Here is a 22,695-nt window from a genome sequence, read left to right on the forward strand (position 1 = left end):
ACCAAATCATTGACTACATAGAGTTGTTTCATAAGCGTTATTGGGTGACGGGGATCGAAAATTCTCGGGCTTCTTTCAACTTTTCTGAAGACAAGCTGTGTGTCTCAAGAGGTGATCTTATCTTCTTTTTTTCAAGTTTGCCTTTCTATCCATGAACCAGAGTTTTAGAAGTTATAGAGTTATTAGTTTGCCAAATGAGAAACCAAACTAGTGACATAAATTGAGTGTCTTGAGATTAAAAGTATCTAGCTTCAACAGTTTGACAAACAAAAACCAAAAATTGTTCGTGATGATCTTATCTTTTCTTTTTTCAAGTTCGTATTTCTATTACTTAAGAAGAGTTTTACAACTCATGGAGCTTTGTGCCATTGGTCTACCTAATGGGAAACTAGACCAGTAACACAGATTGAGTGCTTTGAGATTAAAAGTATCCCGCTTCAACAGATTGACAGACAAAAACAAAAAAATGCTCCAAAGAGCATGAGGATACATGAGAGCATAAATATGAGAGCTCTATTTTCCAAAGCGATTACAATTTGAACAAAACCAAAATTCACTAGACATTGTTATTGAAACAAATGATTTGGTAGCCTAGAGACGTGGAGAAGCTTTAGAACATGCCACAGGTGTCAAGCCTTGCGACCACTGAGAATCAATGCAAGCACGATCAAGTCGCGACCACTGAGAACCATCACAACCCCGACCAAACCAAGATCACTGAGACCATCGTTGGACCACCATCTTTAACCAAATAGGTTGAAGGAGGAGTAGCCACTAAGAAGCTTCTCCAGCTAGCAGAGTGAAGAGTGGGTTGTAGCAGAGCAGGGGCAATGAGCCATGAAAAGACCTCCTCAGAAAATCTGGGTACGAATGATGTCCACAAGAGCAGAGAAGATGGTTGCTTTGAGCGGCCTACAGACTTTGTGCTACCCATAAAAAACCAAGCAAGACTATTCCCCCAATTGCAAACTAAAGACCAGTAAATACTTGAATAGGAGAGACCAAAAGACTGGGAGGAAATTAAAATCTTTGGCTGACCGAAAGGAGGCAGAATGACATCTTGGAGAGCCAAACTGTCATTGAGAGTCTCGGTGGCCAACTAAATCTCCACCATGCAAGTCCAAGGGGGTGAAGGTTGCCTAGTCAGGGGAGGATGATGATGGAAACCCTCCAAATCTGTGTATACCAATGCAAACCAATGTATGGGCCAACCATTGGAAGTGAGGACATGATAAAGATGACAGGTATGTCAACCATGAATCACAGGCCAAGAGATGTTGTGCATAATTGACAGAGATGAGAAATTCAGCTTGCAAGGAACCATGTCTAGAGGCAGGCTCAAAGAATTGTGTCGAGCAACCGTGACGCCATCACAAGACAACCCTAATGGAAGTCAATTCAGATAATAAATAGGCTGCATAATGAGATTGCAAATGATGGGAGGAACAAAGTACGAGAATTAAGAGTGAGTAGATATCTCCCTCATGCCTGCATTAAACCAAGTGTGCCAACCTGCTGAGAGGCTCATGCCATGAGCCAGATGGCCTTCAAAACCACTAAATATTATCATTGTTGAGACATATGGCAATTGTGAGCACCTGTTGCGGGGGATATTGAATTTCCATGACCTTGGGGGTAGGTTAGAGTCTTAAAATCACTAACACTACCAAACCAAGAATCTCAACCATAAACTACTTTGCACAACGAAAATATAAAGCAATAAATCACATATGCACAAATATACACAGTTTTTAACAAAATTATACAATCTAAATCTTCGTTATATTAAACCAAATTTGAATAATACAACAGCCTACGGTATACAAGATACAATGACAAAATTTGTTGCAACTTCTATGTCATATCTTGTCTTGCCGGTCCTTTGCTCCCGTACTGCTCAATAGCTTCCCCTTAGTCCTTCAAAGGACAACACATCAAGACTCACAGAGGGATGCCACCTAACAATGTTGCATGTCACTTCTGCTACAAGTACACGGGCTCATCAAATTGCTCTCTGGGTAGGCCTAATTCCCGACCTCCAATCTTCCTTCTAGTAGCCTCTTTTGTCCATCAAAGAGCTACTCATAAGGTTGCAAACTTCACCCATTCACACACCAAACAACATCCTTATTGTCTGCTGCTCTAGGGCTACTTTGGGTAGTGAACACACTACCCTCCAGTCAGATCAATGGCACCCAATCCAATCATTGTCAATTCTGCTCCTAGGAAGACTTTTCACCTCCTCAGAAGATCCTCCACATGGCACCAACAAGCTGCTACGATCACGATCCAAAACTAATCCACAAACAAGGATCCAACATCTACAAGAATCTACTAAAGTACATACCTCTGCTTAATATTTTAGGGTATTTTCTTCTGTTGTTGACTTTGGCCTAGCTAGGGAAAGATAGCAGTCCCTTCGAGCCCTCAACTCATGCCCATAAATCCTCCTCAAAGGTACGTCATTCATCCCTTAAGAGGTTGTCCCTATACACTAAAGTTTTGTGCTGCTTCTAACCCTAAAAATAGATTTCAACCATCCCTTTAGGGCTGCAACCTACTTCAGGCTTCCTGTACAGGACTGTGGTAGCTTCTTTGAGGTCTATTCACCCACAAAACATCACGAAAACAGGCCCAAACTTTCCTTCCCTTACTCAACCTTCCTACTAGATAGGTTCAGTGCCCAAACAATCATGAAAAGATGCTTCTCCAACCCTTTTCCTCTTCATTGGTCCTCCTCTTCTATCTGCGGCCAAGACATAGATATCTTCTTCCTTCAACGAGCTCTTTTCTTGTCATGTGTTGCTCAAATGGATGATTAAAGCAAGATGCCACCACCCTCCTTTTATAGCCTAAAGAGGGGCTCCAATGAATAGATGAAGAGACGCATCTATTGGAATAATTTACATCCTACAAGACTTGAAAACCAATAATTACTTGTCAACTTCAAAAATTCATTTCTCCACTTCTACAACTCGGAATTCAACTATTCTCAAAGTGTTGGATTCTCCTTTGGATGCAAAACCCCATACTTGGGTTCCAAACCCACAAGTGACCCTTGTGATGCTTTTCATTCTAAACCCTGAGCCCTAGGGCTTGGAGTACCTCCCAAGCTACACAAATAAACACTCCCTCTTAGCGAGGGAGGTACTTCCAAGACTAGGAAGTACTTCATCATCATCATCACTGCTCGCAACACTTGCCCAACTCCCAGCGCTCACAATCGCAATAATCCCTGTATGGTGAACTACACCTTTCTCGGAGTTGTCATTGTCATTGCCAGAAGCACCCTGCTTCTTCTTATTATCCTGTAACGTCTTCCACCCTCTCTATGATTCCTTCTTGGAAGTTTTAGGAGCACCCTTGCTCCCTACTGACCACGTGTTCTTCTTGGACTGCAGATTCTCCCTCTGAATTTGTAACCTTCCTCTCAAACTCGACTCCCTTTGAGTCTCTGAAACCTGGGCCTTCTCGAGAAGGTGTACCTTCTTCTCAGGAACCTATACCTACTCCTTTGAAGCTTGCATTTGCACCTGCACTTACTCTTTCTTCTGTGGAACCTGCACCTGCTCCACCTGCTTCTTTCCATGATCCACAGGCTTGCCCGTCAACCTGTAGAGACCATGCTCTCTAACTTCAAGCACAATTCCATTGGAGCTAGAGCCTCTAGGCCTGAGTCTTGCCTTCCCATCCTGGAACAAGACCTCAAACCCCTTCCTCTCGATCATCTAGACAGAAATCACGCTATATCTGAGTCTTGGTACAAAAAGTACGCCTAGACGCGCATCACACATCCTACCTCCATCTTGAATGGCACAACACCCGATCCTTGGATCTCCAACTGACTCTTGTCACCCAACACCATGTGCAACTTTGAGTCCCATTTAGTTAGAGTCTCAAAAACCTCTTATGGCCCTATCATATGTTTTGTCGCACCACTGTCCAATTGTCATCCATCCTCATTGACAGTACCCTGCGAGAAATGAGAAATCATAACAAAGTCCTCCTCTTCCAATCTCTTGGAGAGATCATCTATCTCATCTGAAGTGGCAACACTGACATCCTGCTTTCCTTTCCTCTTCTCATCACCTCCCTTCTTCTTCATTGGACATCTCGATGAATAATGACCCATCTTGCCATAGTTGAAACACTTGACTTTGTTTAAGTCCTTCTTTTTCTTACCCTACATTCACGCTGCAAGTGCCATGTCATCATCCGAAGCCCTCTTCTTCTGATGAAGATCCTCATCTCACAACTCTTCTTGAATGAAGTCATCCCACAACCTATCCTAGTCTGGAAGCTTCTCCTTAGAAAAGATTCTGATCCAAACTTAAACAGGAATGCAAAAAGTTACAGATATAATCATAAACACAAAGATGCAACAAAAAAACACTTCATTTCATTAATAGAAAAATATTGAACTATGCTTACAAACATAATGGAAATAAGATAACTCAAGCGATGGTAGCTTATCTCTGAGAAGATATGTGGCGCCTACATGCCTATGGAATCAGTTACAATGAGGCTGAAGGGTCTTTTTATTATTGAACAATAAGAGAAAACCATAAACAACCAAAACCCTAACCCGAGGAGATGTAAAACGAAGAGTTTATGGGCCTCATTGGGGTTAGTTGGGCAACCAAATTCCTGGGGTCGTAACTTTTTCATATTATCTTCATTTGACGCGTATGATATCTCGTTGGAAAGATCTCTCCAAGGACTATAACTTCTAATGTGATTTACTTAGCAATAGCCAAAAAATTTTTGCCAAAAAAACATCATTTAGGGCCTCAAAACAGCTTCAGAAGTTCAGGACCTGAAAAACTGCCAAAAATAGTAAATTATGCTACAATTAAGGAAACAAATGAAACTGACTGTGAGGTCTAGGTGGAATAGGTAGGTGTCCACCAATATCAACCTGGATTATTTCTCCCCCCTTAGGAATCAATGGTCCCCATTGCGTGCAGAGCCTCCATGAGGTGAGGAAATTTCTGTTGAACCTGGTCCCTGGTGAACCACTTGCCCTGGTGAAGGAGTTGACCTGCTTTGACAACTCGATATAGCTATATCATTTATTTCTGAGTGTTCTTGATATGTGTGTCCATGATCTAATCAGTTGTGGCATGTTCCATGCAGTTCGGGTTGAGCTCTGTTGGTGTGAGTTTTTCTGCAATGTCAGATGTGTCCAACAATGGTGGAAAGTATGGTCGGAGGTGATCTACAATGAACACTATGTGCAGACCAAGGAACGATGGGATGCTGAGCTCGAAGGCATTGTCACCTTTGGGCTGACTAGGGTTCAGTATATATAGCCTTGCTTTTTCCTTGCCCTAATCCACTCCAATCTTCTCAAGAGTCTGAGCGTTCCCCTGAAGATGGACTTACATAGAAGTCTGAAACGTTTGGTTTAATAAAACATCTGAACAAGTTATTCCACAAACATTTTTAAATTTGACTCACTTGTATGGGTTCTCTCTTTAAAAAAGACCTCAAAGAAGTTGCCGCAGTCCTATACAGGAAGCCTGAAGTAGGCCGCAACCCTAAAAGGAAGGTCAAAGTCTATTTCGAGGGCTAGAAGCAACCCAAAACTTCATTGTATAGGGACAACCTCTTAAGGAATGAAACATGTAACTATGAGGAGGATTTTTCGTCATGAGTTGAGGGATGGAAGGGATTATTATCTTGCCCTAGCTAGGCTGAAGTCAATAATAGAAGAACATACCCTAAAATAGTGAGAAGAGGTATGTACTTTAGTACATTCTTGAAGCAAGGAAAAAGCAAGGCTATATATATTGAACCTGGGTCAGGCCAAAGGTGCATTTTCCAAGTTAGCACACATCTTGTGTTGTCGAAGGGTTTGAAGGACTTATCGAATATAGTGAAGGTGCTCTTCCCAACTCTAGCTGAAGATCAAGATGTCATCTAAATACACCACCACAAATCTATTGGTGAAGGGCCGCAAGATGTCATCCAACAGTCTTGTGAAGGTTGCAGGGGTGTTCGTCAATCCAAAAGACATGACTAGCCATTTGAGAAGGCCCTCCTTGGATTTGAAGGTAGTCTTCCACACATCGGAGGGTTCCACAAGCACCTAGTGATATCCTAACTTCAAGTCAATCTTGTTGAATTATTTGGCCCCCTTGAGCTGGTCCAGAAGGTCATCAATAAGTGGTATTGGGTACCTAATCTGGACATTGATCTTGTTCAACACCAGATATCAATACAGAGCCTCCTAGTCCCATCCTTCTTCTATACCAATACAATCAGGCTCCCACAGGGTGATGAGCTTGGCTTGATGTGCCCTTTCTGCAGTAGTTCCTAAATCTGCCTCTTGATCTCATTATTGTCCAGAACAGAGTGTTGATAGATCATTCCATTGGGCAATGATGTGCCCAATGTCAGATCGATGGAGTGCTTGACCTGACAGTGCATAGGTACCCCTATGGGTGAGGCGAAAATATCCCTGTACTCCTCCATGACCTTGTCCATCTGTTGCTACTGTGCAAAGGAGACTTTCTTGGAAGTTGTGGCCACAACCTTCTTCTTGCCTTGGGGGTGAATCATAATGAAAACAAATTTCCTGGTCTGGGAAATGATCTTACTACATTTCTTTGCAGTGATCAAAGAGATGGTGGTAGGTGGGGCTACCTCTGGTATCCTGTATAACTTATTAGCCAAAGTAATAATCACAGAGCAAGGTCTAGACTCATGTACAACATGTCGCTTCCACAAGTATGTTTGTACTAAAAATAATTCAAAAAATTCATGATGAACAACATCACACAGTACCTCATCCGTAAAGGGCTTGATGCTGTAGGGAAGGAAACACTGCTAACTGACACGAAGATCTTGTCCTTGGTGAAGCCACCCAATGGCATACAACTGTGGATGTTTTGTAGTCTTTAGGCCCAACCGCTTCACAACTTCTGCTGAAATGAGGTTCTTTTGTCTCTCGATGTCGATAATGAACTGCAGTGGAGAACCCTTCACCCACATCTATGAGTGGAAGAGGCGTTCCCCCTCCTCTAAATCTTCAAGCTCAATTTTCTGGATATTTTTGGTGGCCACGGTGGCACTGGGCTTCGCATCAATGATCTGCTTCTCTTTGTCAGTCCCCTTATCAGGTTCTGATTCAGAGTCGGAACCTGCGTTTGATTCGGAAGCCTTCAGCTCGGCCACCAGTGACTGCTTGGCTCGAAACTCACTTGTATTGTGAGTGGGGCTCTTATGGAATTCACACCATTTTCCCATGTCCTTCTTCATCTTCGTGGTGTCGTTATTTGCTTGCGGCTTCAATGCACTGTCTTTGGTAGCCCTGCCTTGGATTGGTCCCTTATTCTGTGGTTTGGGGGCGCCTTTTCCTTGCTTTGGATTTGCATATCCAAAGCCCTGCTTCTTCTGTTTAAACTTCTTCTCAATATTTACAGTGTACCGATACGTCGTGTAGAGCGAGGAAATGTCCGGGAACTTCATCTTGTCCTGGATGTACTTGCGTAGACAGTCGCGGTACTTGAGAACCAAATGCCACTTAGTAGCCTTGATATCTAGCTTTGTGTGAAGGGTATGGAAAGTATTTGTGAACTCTGGCACATCTTGCTCCCTTCTCTGTCGTAGCATGGTCCACTTTATGTATTTATCATTATAGCTCCCAATAGGGTAATACTATTCCTTGATGGCATCTCAGAAAGAATTCCAAGTGGGTGTAGCTGAAAACAACGAGGGTTCACTCTTGTCCTTTTGTTCACAGTAGGTTTCCCACCAGTCCTTGACGTGTGGGGCGGCTTTGAGAAGTGCAAACGTAATCTTTTCCCGATTGGAAAAGTCATGAACTGAAAAATATCCTTCCAATAGATTTAACCATTTATCTACAACGTCTGCATCTATCAGGCCTTCGAATATGGGAATATCAAATTTAACTTGTACCTTAAAAGGAATGGTGCCTCCAGAGTGGTTGTTGGATGAAGATGCATCGCCTATGGGTAGCTGTCAAGGATCCGAGCAAAGTTATCCATCATTGCGTCCCTCTGTCGCTCGAGGGCTTCCTCGAGAAACATTTTGAAAGGATCTCCTGCCCCCTCGTCTTTCTTTTCTTCCGCCATGGGAGGTCATCGGGTTTTGCGAGGCTGATCCTGCAATGGTTCAACCAGATCGAGCCCTAACTCCTTATACCTTGACCTCATTGGGGACATGCAAAGAAAAATAGAGAAAGAGCATACCGCTCTGATACCACTAATCCAAATTTAAACAAGAACGCAACAACTTACAAATATAATCATAAACACATAGATGCAGCAGAAAAACACTTCATTTCATTAATAGAAAAATACTGAACTATGCTTACAAACAGAATGGAAATAAGATAGCTTGGGCGATGGTAGCTTATCTCTGAGAAGAGATGTGGCAGCTACATGCCTCTGAACTCAGTTACAATGAGGCTCAAGGGCCTTTTTATTATTGAACAATAAGAGAAAACCCTAAAAAACCAAAACCCTAACCCGAGGAGATGTAACACCAAGAGTTTATGGGCCCCGTTGGGGTTAGTTGGGCAACCAACTTCCTGGGGTCGTAACTTGGTCATATTATCTCTATTTGACGCATATGATACCTCATTGGAAAGATCTCTTCAAAAACTATAGCTATTAATGTGATTGCCATAGCAATCACTAAAACAATTTTTCCAAAAAAACATCATTTAGGGCCTCAAAACAGCTCCAAAAGTTGAGGACTTGAAAAAATGCCAGAAATAGTAAACTATGCTACAATTAAGGAAACATTTGAAATTGACTGGGGGGTCTAGGTGGAATAGGTGGGTGGCCACCAATATCTACCTGGATCAGATTCCTTTGATGGAGGGCTTCCAATCCTCGGTGAACCCTTTCAAGGCAATCCTTACCATATCACCATCTGAGGAAGACACACCAATGGCAGCAAGCTCATCTTTGACCTGGGACAATCTAGTCAGATACAAGGTCACACTTTCACCCTTTATCATCGTAGTGGACTTCAACTTATCCTCCAATACCAGTACCCGGTTCTCGTTCTTATTTTGCAACAAATTTTGAAGAGCCATCCACATCTCATGTGCATATTTCTTCTCAGACAAATGAGGCATTAGGGCATCCTTCACACCATCTAGGATGATTAATCTCGCCCTTGCATCCAAATATTCATATATTTATAGCTCCTTAGGGTTGGTTGGCTTCTTGATCTCTTTCTCAGCAAATCCTAGAGCCTGTTGATATGAAAAACTGACTTGATCCTTTCTTTCCAAGGACTATAGTTGGACAACCCCTCCAACCTGTCCTCATACCAGAGACTTGCTTGCAACTTTGGCATTATAGTGAGCCCTTCACTTGCAATGTGACCAGCTCCCTCTCACATTATACTTCACTATGCACAACTCTGATTTACTTACTTCCAAAGCAGCTCAGACATCCTATGATTCCATGTTGAATTTCCACAACCTTGGGTCTAAGTTAGAGTCTTAAAATCACTAATGCTACTAGACCAAGAATCTCAACCATAAACTACTTTGCATAGTGGAAATATAAATAAATAAATCACATATGCACAAATATACACAGTTTTTAACAAAATTATACAATATTGTACAATCCCAATCTTCGTTATATATTTATACCAAATCTGAATAATACAACAATCTATGGTATACAAGATGCAATGACAAAATTCAATGCATCTTCTATGTAGTATCTTGTCCTGTCGGTCATTTGCTCCTGTACTACTCACTAGCTGCCCCTTAGTCCTTCAAAGTAAAACACATCGAGACTCCCGGAGGGCTGCCACCTAACAATGTTGCATGTCACTTCTGCTCCAAGTACAAAGGCTCATAAAAATTCTCTCTGGATAGGCCTAATTCCCAATCTCCAGTATACCTTCCAGTAGCCTCTTTCATCCATCAAAGAGACACTCATAAGGCTGTAAACTTCACCCAATCATGCACCAAACAATGCCCTTCTTGTCTGTTGCTCTAGGGCTACTTTGGGTAGCCAACATGCTGCCCTCCAATCAAATCAATGGAAACCAATCTAATCATTGCCAATTCTGCTCCTAGGAAGACTCTTCACCTCCTCGGAAGATCCTCCACATGGCACCAACAAGTTGCTATGATCACGATACAAAACTGATCCACAAACAAGGATCCAACACCTACAAGAATGTACTAAAGTACATACCTCTTCTCACTATTTTAGGGTATGTTCTTCTGCTGTTGACTTCAGCCTAGTTAGGGCAAGATAATAATCCCTTCCATCTGTCAACTCATGACCAAAAATCCTCCTCACAGTTACATGTTTCATTCCTTAAGAGGTTGTCCCTATACACTGAAGTTTTGGGTTGCTTCTAGCCCTCGAAATAGACTTTGACCTTCTCTTTAGGGTTGTGGCCTACTTCAGGCTTCTTGTACAGGACTGCGACAACTTCTTTGAGGTCTTTTTTAAAGATAGAACCCATACAAGTGAGTCAAATTTAAAAATGTTTGTGGAATAACTTGTTCAGATGTTTTATTAAACCAAACGTTTCAGACTTCTATGTAAGTCCATCTTCTGGAGCATTCCCCCACATCTATCATTATACATAGCCTTGGTTTTTCCTTGCCCTAATCCACTCCAATATTCTCAAGAATCTGGGTGTTCCCCTGAAGATAAACTCACATAGAAGTCTGAAACATTAGGTTTAACCAAAACTCTAAACAGGTTATTCCATAAACATTTTTATTCTTTGAGGTCTCTTCACCCACAATACATCACCAAAACAGGCCCAGACTTGTCTTCCCTTACTCGGCCTTCCAGCTAGATATGTTCTATGCCCAAACACTCATGAAATTATGCTTCTCCAACCCTTTCCCTCTTCGCTGGTCCTCCTCTTCTATCTGCGGCCAAGACAGAGATATCTTCTTCCTTCAATGAGCTCTTTTCTTATTATGTGTTTCTCAAATGGATGATCAAACAACATGCCATCACCATCCCTTTATAGCCTAAAGAGGGGCTCCAACGAATAGATGAAGAGACACATCTATTAGACTAATTTACATCAAGCCTACATTACTTGAAAATCAATAATTACTTGTCAACTTCAAAAACTCATTTTTCCACTTCTACAACTCGGAATTCAATGATTCTCGAAGCATTGGATTCTCCTTTCAACCCTGTATCATCTCATTCCATCACATGTAGAAATTTGCTTCTGGAATTCCTCCAAACATGATTGGGTGCAAAACCCCATACTTGGGTTGCAAGCCTACAAGTGACCCCTATGGCACTTTTCCCTCCAAACCCTAAACCCTAGGGATTGGAGTACCTCCCAATCTACACAAATCAACAGGGGACAATGGTGATGTTATCTTGTTGAGCTGTGAAATCCATCTTTTTTGTGTTATAGTTTTGATTTCCCTTTGGTTAAGTATTGGCAGAAATTTATGGTCATATGCAAATATCTCCATTGTTAATGGTAAAACTGGTCTTCTCTGACCATCATAGGATTTTTCTAGATTTTTTGTAATAGTCTGTAAAAGTTTTTGTATCGGTCTCCTCAAACCAAACTCATTGGTTTATCTATGTATATAGCAGACATTTCTAGTAAGATCGAGCTTCAATCAAATATGTGATGTATCTTTGATTCACCATGAATAAGAAGATTCATATTTCTTTTCTTCTGATTTTTTTTTTTTTTTTTTTTATCATGGGGGGAGTATCTTTGGGTGTATATGTTATGTTGAAGAAATATAACAATTAAATTCAAACATCTTGCTTGAACTCTTTGGAAACTTTATTGTCATAAGGATGATATATGTGGTATATATAGATTTTTATGGAGAAATCAAATTTTGTAATTAATGTATGAAAGAAGAGAAGATTTTATAGTGGTAATAATAATTGCAAACACCATACATATAGAATCCTTGTTTCTATATGTTATTTTCAAGAAATATAATAAAGAAAGTGAGACTTCTAAATTGTCTTCTTTCATTACTTTGTTAGTCTAAGGATTATGATATATTGAGGCTTTTACGATGTTACAGATTAATGTGGGAGAGTTGTGAGGATATTTTGTAATTGTAAAATTAATTTCATTTTTCTATCATATTGTGTACACACATGCCATATAAAAGAGGAAGAATAATGTTGAACAAGAAAATATGGAAATTTCATACTCAATCAATCGACTATTATATTAGGTTGTAGTCTAATTCTTTTAAGTTTTGGAGGTTTTCTGGTCATATTTTTTGGTCAAATTTGCTCAAATTTCAACAAGAATTTATCGAAGTCACACATTTGATCCGTGAAATCTGCACAATTTGAGTGCCTTAAGGGTTTTTCAAGGTGCTTAATTCATTTACGCATTCAAAAACAAATTTTAAACAACAAAAAAACATGATCTGACAAAAAATTGCTTCATTGAATTTCAACTAAAACTCCAAAACGTAGAATAGCTAGACAATTCCTTATATTAGTAGGAGTACCATTATCTATGTAAACACCCCATGGTTATTATGACCTATGTAAATCCATCTTAACTTCATGTCTAACATGCTTCAAGAGGGATTGAATCGCTTGAGATGCAAACATTTCTTCTAGTTTTGTGTTGTAAAAAGGTTTGCACCTTAAAGGTTAAAGTTGAATTTACATTGGTTATGCACACACACATTTTATTCATTTTTCTTTGCAAATGATAGATCTAGAATTAATATAGATCTAGGTTGGTCCTTCTCTCTCACACACAAAATTTTTCCAACTCCATGTTGAGCATGGAAGAAATTACACATATATGTCACACTAAACAACACACTATTGAAAATTTGTTTTAACCATAATAATTTTTTTACTTTTAATTACTTTATATATATATACATATATACATATATCTTGAACATTAATTTTTTATTATTATTTATGGTCAACGTTGATTTTTTTTTTAAATGCTACATGTTATGATGATTTATCTCCATGTTGAGCATGTAAGGAATTACACATCTCCCTCATACTAGGCTATAAGAGTGCCTCTTGGTGCAACAATGCCATATTGAGACTTATATGTTGCCACAAACCAAAAGTCACCACCAATGTGAGATAAGACGAGACATGATTTTACATTTGTATATCCCTATCTTATTTTGAGAATTAAATTGTATGTTAATAGTATTGTATCGCCCGCATTGGTATTTAAATGTCATTGTTGCAAGAAACCAAACTAGGAAATTAAAAACGATTGTATATAAATATTCCTCTCATAATTAAAAATGTTAAGAAACGACTAGGAATGTGAGCACCAATACATAGTATGATACTATGAGTAAGAATTGGTTTTTTTTGGGGGGGAGTGTGTGAAGTGGGCTATGAAAACTAAACATGTGTTATTGCCATACAATCCTCACCCAGTGACCTATGCCAAAATTTGAGTAAAAACTATATATATTACCTAGTTTTCCCACTAACCCATAATTCAATGGATGAAGCAATGAGTAACTAAAGAAACCAACTGCCACATTTATGGAGGCTAACTGGTCGTTGTGGATTACTCTCAAAATTCATTGGGCATCATGAGAAAGTACCCATCCCAAAATTCAAGGGTTGACCCACAAATGGTGTGGAAAAATGGGGAAAATCAAGTGGATCAGACATCCACAAGTTTATCCAAACCATACTTAGAGAGATCAAAGAATAATACTGAGAGTGGGGATTTTCATATAGTTCCAAAGATTTAATTATTTTTTTATCATATTTTATGGTTTTATATCATTTGTAAACATTTAAATCAGAATACTAGCCGTGGGGATAAGGCTAAGTTGGATATTCTTAATGACAGATGTAAAAATACTTGTATGTTATTATGAATAAAATATTGTTTATTTGAAAATATAATAGGAGCCAACACTTGAGTAGTTAAGTTATCCTACTCTAAGAAATCAGTTAAAATCGGTTGGAGTCCAAGAAGGGGGATTTTTTGTAGTGGCAATTGTCACAATATAAACCTCCATATTTCCCAATATTCCTAACCACCATAGATTAGCATGACGAGAGAAAAAGGTCATGCAGGTGTTGGCATTATTATATTGACAATTGGCATTGTTGTGTTGGCAATGATGTCAACCTCAATACAATACTTTCAACCTTGGTGCATGAATTACATGATTGTGCCAAGGGAGATTGTTGGAATTATTATGATGGTACTTGGAATTGATGAGAGAGCTTGCTGAGGGAGTGAGTGAAGATAGTGCTACAATTGCCTTTCCTAGCCCAAGAGTTGAAGCTTAGTTGTGGAGCTTAATGAGGGGTAAATCTTGATAAGAAACTCAATGTCAAGCAGTATCAAGATCAGAGGGAGTGTTTTGGTAGTTGAAGTCTTTATTTGAAAACCATCATAGTAGTAGGTTAAGTGAAGAAACTGGAAAAATATTATAGCTGTGATGGGTGGATTTCCTAGGCTTTTCAGGATTTGTTTCCTTCGGAAAATTGTCTCGATGCACCTACAAACGACAAATTTGGATAGGCCTCAGAAATACCTTTCAAATGGTATATGGAAGCTACAAAATCTCTCAATGGATCAAAAGTTATGGCCAAATGAAGTTTGGCATGGTTCCATGGCCCTCAGGGTTCCAAGTAAAAAGGGGACATGGTGGAGAGACAAGTAAAAAGGTTTATTGAGAGGGCCATTCTATACCAAAACTATATTTTTGGTCCTATGGTCTCAAAGATGACAAAGCCTGAGAGATAGAACCTTCTTCCATCAAAACACTGGGAATAATTCAAGTCTCACATTGGTCCTTTTTAATTGTGGAAGGTGTATGCTATGCAATGGAGTTGTTAGAGATGAACAACTCAAGAGACGTAGAAAGATACATGGATGGAAAATGGTGCAATGACATATAATGTATAAATATCGTCCCAGACCTTTTTAGTTTAATAAAGGATTAAGGTGAAAAGCACAAGTCCTTAGACCCCCTTCTATCACACAAATGGCATATCATGGGTACAAGTGGAGGAAAAATGGTGGAATCCCAGTGATTTGACATGATGACATCAAAATGATGTCAGTAGTGACACATAACATGCTTATTTGGTAGTTTCAGATGGATAAGTAGGCCAATTTCGAGTGACATGTTGCACCATTCTTTGTGCGGCACGTGGTAGTTGGGTGATGTAGGGATGCCATCATCTTGCCTCAGAGCTAAAGGAGATCTCAAAGGATTTGGAGTGGTAGGGTCGAGGTTGACAAAGAAAGAGACATAAATTTCATTGTCCATAGACGAGAAGTTCCAGGTCCCACCACAGAGGTAGAAAGAAAGGAAAAACACTGGACATGCCCAAGGTTAACAAAGCGAGGAATGAGAATATTGTCGACATCTAACTATTATAACATCATTTCTCACCCTTGTATACTTGATGCTCTGAGTCATGGCCTTGGACAACTCTTTCCATTCAGACTTGGTCCATTTACTAAAAAATGTTATTTTAAATTCCATACACGACTCTACCCTTCAAAAGGTGCGTGCACACGCGGGTCCAACTATACCCAGCTCGCGTATATGATTTAAAATATTTAAACAATATAAAATCCCTATTTTATGGGCGGGGTTTACGGGTTACACTAGAAGCCCACCTACAGGAGCTCGTGGCCTAACTATATCCCAACTGAAAAAACTATTTTGGGGTGATATAAATACACCTCATGGGAAGGCCTAAAGGGAGGAGAAAAGATAAGATATTGATATTATATCCAATTAGTCCTTGATCAAGTCTGATTTATCCCTATGCCTCCTGCACTCCCAGTTATAGGAAACCCTTGTTTCCTCATAGAGATGTCCATCTCCTTTATATGGCATCTATGTGTATGCATTTGAAAGAGGATTGTTGAGGCTTGGGCTGGACGGATCCGGAGGAAGGTTTCACTTAGAGCCATGGTTGAATCAGGTTGTATTCTTCCACATTCTTTGCAGTCATCAATAAAGAAGCTCTGTCTTGTTCCTGATGTTATGATCTTTATGCTTTAACTCATGTTATGATCTAATTATGTATGATTTCATGATTTATACCTATATGCTTATATGATCTAACATTTATATCTTGTACATGCTTTGAAATACTGCTAGTATATATGTTTTTCTAGAATGTGTTGCAGGTTTTGAAGAATTGGACTAAGTAGAGGGTTTGGACCCTACGGTAACATCCTCAAACGTAGGACCTATGGGTCCTACCTATTCATCCAACTTTAGTAGTTTAAGCATTAGGACTGCTTGTTTGCTTGCTTCTTTTTGGTGTATTCCCTTCGATCTATTGGGTTTCTCAACCCATACCCTAGGGTGTAATATTCCCGTAATAGAATTGGCGACTCCGTTGGGGAATACAATCTTGTATTTCCTAATTTGGGTTGTTTCTCTTGAGCTGGGCCTTCTTGTTTGGTTTCTTGGTTTTTCCAGTATCTTTGACTTGTTTTCAATCTGGGCTTTGATCTTCTGGATCAGACCTAAAGTTTTATCTTTCTTTGCTGAATTTTTTCTATGCATGAGTTTTAATTCATATAGTCATGCATACACATGATTTTGTCCAAAGAAACACGTGTATATGCAGGTTTCCTTAGTTACAGTCGTGTATACACACGAGTCTGTCACTGTATAGTCATGTATGCTTGGTTTTGAATGAGTTTTTCATATATCGAGTCCAGTAAAGGGGTTTTCCTGATTTTTATTGCTTTTTTTTAGTCACTGATTGTCTAGGAGAGTCTTGCTTCTTGCAGATTTTCAGTTTCCTATCTCACTTTGTCGAAAAACCTAATCAACCTAGGGTTTTGTTTTTGGTGAAGTGTTAGTTTCTGTGTTTGGGTTCAAGTCTTCTCAATGAAGTTCTTGGTTGTTCTAAGCTTTTGGAATAGGGAACTGGTCTCAATTCATTTATAACCCATCCTTTACATTTTTTTCCCTTGCTTTCTTGAAAGTTGACATCTTTGAGTTTTTCTTGGTTTTTGAGAGAGTCCTTCTTGCAATCTTGAAAAGTTTTCTTGGTCTTCTTGAAATCTTTCTTGTTTGCTAGAGTTTTTACACTATTGTTCATATTAGTTTGTTTGAGTTTTTAGCCTCTTTTCACTTTAAGTCTTATTGTGTTAGTGATCCTTATGGCTTGTGAAATTTGAGGTTCTTTATGCTTGAATTTGATTTGGAAGCCTTTAGTAGTTTTTGTTTTCTCAAGAATTTTGTGTCCTTAAAAAGAGAAAAGATAAAAACATATTTTTGTTGCCTCTATTTCTTTTTTGGTTTTTTTTTTTTTTTTGGTCTTCTTATCATTTTTGAGAAAGAGTGAAGTCTTTTCATTAGGTTGAATTTTCTTGATTTCGGGAAAAAGTTTGTGATTGAATTTGTTCCTCTTTTTTTGTCAAGTTTTGGCCTCGTATATTTTTGAGAAACACATTTGCTTTCTTTAGGAGAAATCCTTAGGATCTTGCATTAAGAATTTTTAGTTTGCATTAAGATAGTTGCACTGTAAGCATTTTTTAGTCTTTTTGTAGATTTTGAGTGTGTGAGCGTGTGTTTTGAAAAAGAAAAAAAATATTTTTTTTCTTCCATAGTTGGTTTGTAGAGCCTTGTAGAAATCTCTTTCATTGAAGAAAAAAAGTTGCATATGCATCTAGCCAGGTTTTCTATTGATTTATTTTTATGTCAATAACATCATAAGTTGCACCTCCATTTTACCCTTGACTTGAAGAATAACCATTAAAATCAAGTGCTAAAACTAAAATGAACTAGAAATTTTGATTTGTTATAGTTACATCAACTAGTCTAGGTCATATTAGGGCCCTGGAATAGGTGTGTGGATAATTAATTATCCAAGCCCACTTTGAATTTAAACATAGAAGTTGATTAAAAGAGTGAAATCCAGTGTCGTTAAGTTGTCCGAGAAAGCTCTTCTCTTCTGGGAGTTAAGCATGAGGGCGAGTGAAGGCAAGGAAGAGAGATACCCACTCTCCTACTTGTTGGATCCCGACCAAAGACTGTTCCGCTGGACTTCCGATATGAACTAGTGGCCTTAGTTGCGATTCCTAGGGACCACATAGTGACTGTGGGGGGGAATACCTGTGGTACCTAAGGCATATGTTGTATCACTCTCATTATTAATTCTAGAGGGCGCCCTTGCAAAGCTCGAGTACTTGCACTGGAAAAGGCTTTTGATTGGGGGTCAGTGTAATTGTTTATGCTACCTTTGCTGATAGTATTGGGCTGCAATTATCCCAAAATATCTTCAAAAGGCCCTTTACTTCGCTTTCTTGTATTTTGGTATTTGATCCTAATCACTTAGAGCGGAAATACCTAAAAGTAACTTGATTGATTGCATCTTTAGGGACAATTTAGTGAGTGCTCTTTGCTCCTAGACTGCCATAGCTTTATAATTTTTTGAGTCTTTACAAGTTCTCTTAATAATTACAAGTGGCTAATCAACCAGTTCATCAGTCCAGGAGGCTTCATGGGCTCTCACCTATGGGTGTTGAGCCTTCTTCTCGAAGGTGTGGGAGACATTTTGCTGGTGATTTTCAATCAGTAGTAGTGAATGCATCGGAGATTGATCCTCTGCTTCAAGCTATAGTTTCACAAGGTGGACCTAGTGTAAGTCGTGATTTAGATAGGAACACTCCATTCCTTTCTAGGGTTCTATTCCAGTCAGAAGATTGAATTTGAGGTTGAAGATATTTCTGAGTCCCTTGTGACTCCTTCTTCATATCTTCCTCCCAATTATCTAGATGTTCTATTATATGTTGGGACCTTGACTCAAAGGTCGGCAAGACCTATTTTTTATTGTTCTTTTCCTTCGATGGCCATTACTGGGAGCATGAATCTGGCTATGAGTGCTACAAGTGAGCATACTCCTCTTTCAGTGCAAGGAGGAGGTACTATTGCTATATCTACTATCACTCCTAGTACTGCAATATTTGGCTCTACCTCCATTCCATCTTTGAGTGGGGGCACCCAAGCTTTTGCTTCCCACACTGGTTCCTTCCCCTTTGGGATGCCTTCTAGTGCAATTCCATTGGTTAATCTGACAATCTCATTTATTGTTTCCACAACTATGACTTTGATGGCTAGTGGTTCATCCTATTTCCAGGCTTTTCCTTTTGGAAGTGGTCATATACCTCATTCTAACCCTTCTTTAGGAACTCTTCCTTTCTCCACTCAAGGTCAAAGTTGTAATCCTTTTCAAGGATGTACTAACCTCACTTTTAGTGGTTTAGGAGCCGGGAATAAATTTTCTTTTGGCTAATAGGGGAACATGCCCTACTCCTCCGTAAGTACCTTTCAGGGTTATTTTCCCTTCGCCAATGCGTGGAACCCTTACCAAGGGCTCTCCTCTCCTTTTAATACTTTTATTGGGGGAAATATTCCTGGTTAAGGTAACCTTTCGGTAGCAGGTGGTCAAACTCTGAATTTTTCTAGACCACAAGGTTTTCCTTAACAACCTAGTGCCTTACAAATCTAGGATATTCTTTTCAAAATGTTGGGAATCCTTCTTATGGTGGGTGGAATTCTCAAGCTCCTTCGTGCTTACCATTCCTAGCAACCCTAAATTTGCCAAATCTCTCAAAATTGACAAATGATCCAATTTGATATAATCCGGCTTGGCCTCTGGTTCCCACTAAACTTCCATCAGATATTCCAAAATTTGAAGGAAAGTATGGGGAGGATCTAGCTAACCATATAACAACATTCCATTTATGGTGTTCATCTAACTCCCTAATTGATAATTCAATTAGGTTGATATTATTCCAACGCACCTTAATTGGAAATGATGCTAAGTGGTATATAAAGCTTAGTGGGGGTACCTTTGCTTCATTTGGTGAATTGGCTACTATGTTTTTGAACCATTTTCAGTTGCCCATTCAATATGATGCTGGAACTGAGCTATTGGCTAGTTTCCAACAAGATAAGGCAACTCACATTTCTGACCATATTCAGGAATGGAAAAGAAGGAAGAGGCTCATCAAAGCCTATATTCCTAATGAATTCCTTCTCAAATGGTTTTTAAAATATTTACAGCCAGAAATTTCTAAGGATGTATCACTCTCCGGGGTATTCACCAAAGAACAAGCTATATTTAGAGCCCAACAGTTAGAACTTATATATTCTCAGTCTAGGATTCTTGAAAAGATTTTTCTTGATGCTCCTCGATCCAAGATTGATTTAGCCAAATTGAAGCTAGGTCCCCATGTCGATGGGATAGTCAGATCAATCAATAACAACACAACTAACCTGTTAAGTCAATTGCAGCAATTGTCTTTACAAATTGCTTCTTTGATTCAGGAATTGTTGTCAGTGCCTATGCCTTCTCAACCTTCAACTATTAACATTGTCCAATCTTCTAACCCCAAAGGAAATCAATAATCTGATGGGAAGAAAAAGGGATGTGGTAAGAAGAAATATAAGGATGGGAAGGGTAATGCGAACAAACCCAGTAATAATACTGGGGAGGGTAAAAAGGAGTCCAAAAAGAAAGTTAAGTTTCCTTGCAAATTGTGCAATGGAGACCATTTAACTCATCTTTTCCCTAAGATTCAGGATGCTCAACACTTGTTAGTGCAACAGGGTTCTTCTAGCTCCCAGGCTGTTCTGACTAACCCTTTTCCCCAAGGGAAGCAAATGTTTGCTGGCGCGAATGCTAATATTGGAACCCCCACAGGGGGCAACCAGGAAGGGGAAAATCCATCGAATGTATACATGATGAGTTCTCATGTTGATGTTGCTACAAGATCACATGATTATGGTGAACCATAATCCTCTAAGGCTAAGGTCGCTCCCAATGTTCCAAATCTTCTCCATATTGAGAGGCTCGTAGTTGAGCATATACCTCGAATGCCGAAAGGCTTTGCAAAACATTCGATGATTAACCCTAATGCCAGGGCTGTCCCAGAACTACTCCATTGTTGAAGATATGGCTCAAAGTCCTTGTGCAATGTCTACGTTAGAGGTACTCTAGTCGTTTCCATCACAAAGGAGTGTGTTGCTCATTGCGATCAGGGAAATAGATATGAAAAACTCTCTTATTGTTACATTTGACATGTCAAATATTAAGAAGAGACTACCTCATCATATGGATTTCCAGATTAAATCTACATATCGAAAGATCAATATATTTCGAACTGTAGTTGATGAGGGAGCTTCCACATGTGTCATGTTGATTGCATGTTGGAAAGTTATCAGATCTCCTCAAGTTGTTCCTTCACCTACTCTCTTGACTGCATTTGATGGTCATTCTCATAGGCTGCATGGAATTATTCTAGCCTTTCCAATCTGTGTTGGGGGAAATGTGGTTAATATCAAGGTGGAAATAATTGTTGTGAATTTGGATTATAATCTTCTATTGGGACGAAATTGGATTTATGAAATGGATGCCATTGTATCATCATTATTTCGCATCCTATGTTTTCCCCATGAAGGGAGAATTGTTACTATTGATAAGATGGATTATTCTTCAAAAGAATCCAATGCATCCTCTAATTCTACTATTCCCTTGTTGACTAATTCCAAGTATTGTGTTGAGAATTTAAGAGTCAGAATGTATACCTCGTTGATGAGTACTTTGATCTTCCTTCTCCTATCGCTCAAATAAATTCCATTTCATCATCCAAGGCCCCTTCTCGAAGAGAGTTCTTCAGAACTCATTATTTTTCGGATCCTTGGCCCTCACCCTCTTCTACAACCACATTACAAAAAAGGAAAGTGGGTGGAATGGCATGTCCCATGTCTGCAACTGAAATTGCTTATCAATTTATAGTTAACACTGCAGATTCCGATTGTACTCCTCTTTCACTAGAGCATTTGGATGGAGATGTGGCTCCAACTTGAACTCTTGACTCTACTTCTTTTATGGAATGCCTTGATACCTTTTTACCATCTAATGAAGCAATCCTAGAAGAAATGATGGGTATATAAAGACTGTGGGATGATTTTCATCATCGGTCACATTTTCTCCCAGACTTACATGAAGTAGAATCAAGTTTGTCTAGACCTTTGTTAACTGGTGATGTTCAAACAATTTTAAATCCTTAGGCTACAACACAAATTTTTGTCGAAGGTAACATGTCTATCATTTCGAAAATTGTTCCGGTGAACATCTCTAGGAATCCCAATATAATTGAGAATTTTTTCATCGGAGCCAAATTCTCCCTTGAAGAAATTCAAATTTATACTGATCTTTTCAAAGAGTTTCATGATGTGTTTCCTTGGTCTTATGAGGAAATTCCTGGAATTGATAAATTAATAGTCCAACATGAGATCAAGACTTACATGAATGCGAAGCCTGTATGACAAAATCCTCTGCCAGTGAACCCTAGGAAAGCAACAACTATCAAAGCCGAGGTTGAGAAGCTGCTTAAGGTGAGTTTCATATACCCCATTCTATTGACTAAGTGGGTCTCGAATCCAGTTGCAGTTGATAAAAAATAAGTAACAATCTATGTATGCATAGAATTTATGGATTTAAATAAGGCTAGTAAAAAATATAATTTCCCCACACCTTTTATTGATTAGATTATTGATGAATGTGCGAGAAATGAGATTTTCCACCTTCATGGACGATTTCTCAGGTTATAATCAAATTACTATCCATCTTGAAGGTCAGCATAATACAACTTTTATCTACCCCTGGGGTATCTTTGTGTACAATAAGATGCCTTTTGGCCATAAAATCCTAGAGCAAC

This window comes from Pinus tabuliformis, chromosome 3_2 (assembly GCF_031772625.1).
Source record: "Pinus tabuliformis cultivar Carrire ecotype Pingquan chromosome 3_2, CPIR1, whole genome shotgun sequence".
NCBI lineage: Eukaryota > Viridiplantae > Streptophyta > Pinopsida > Pinales > Pinaceae > Pinus > Pinus tabuliformis.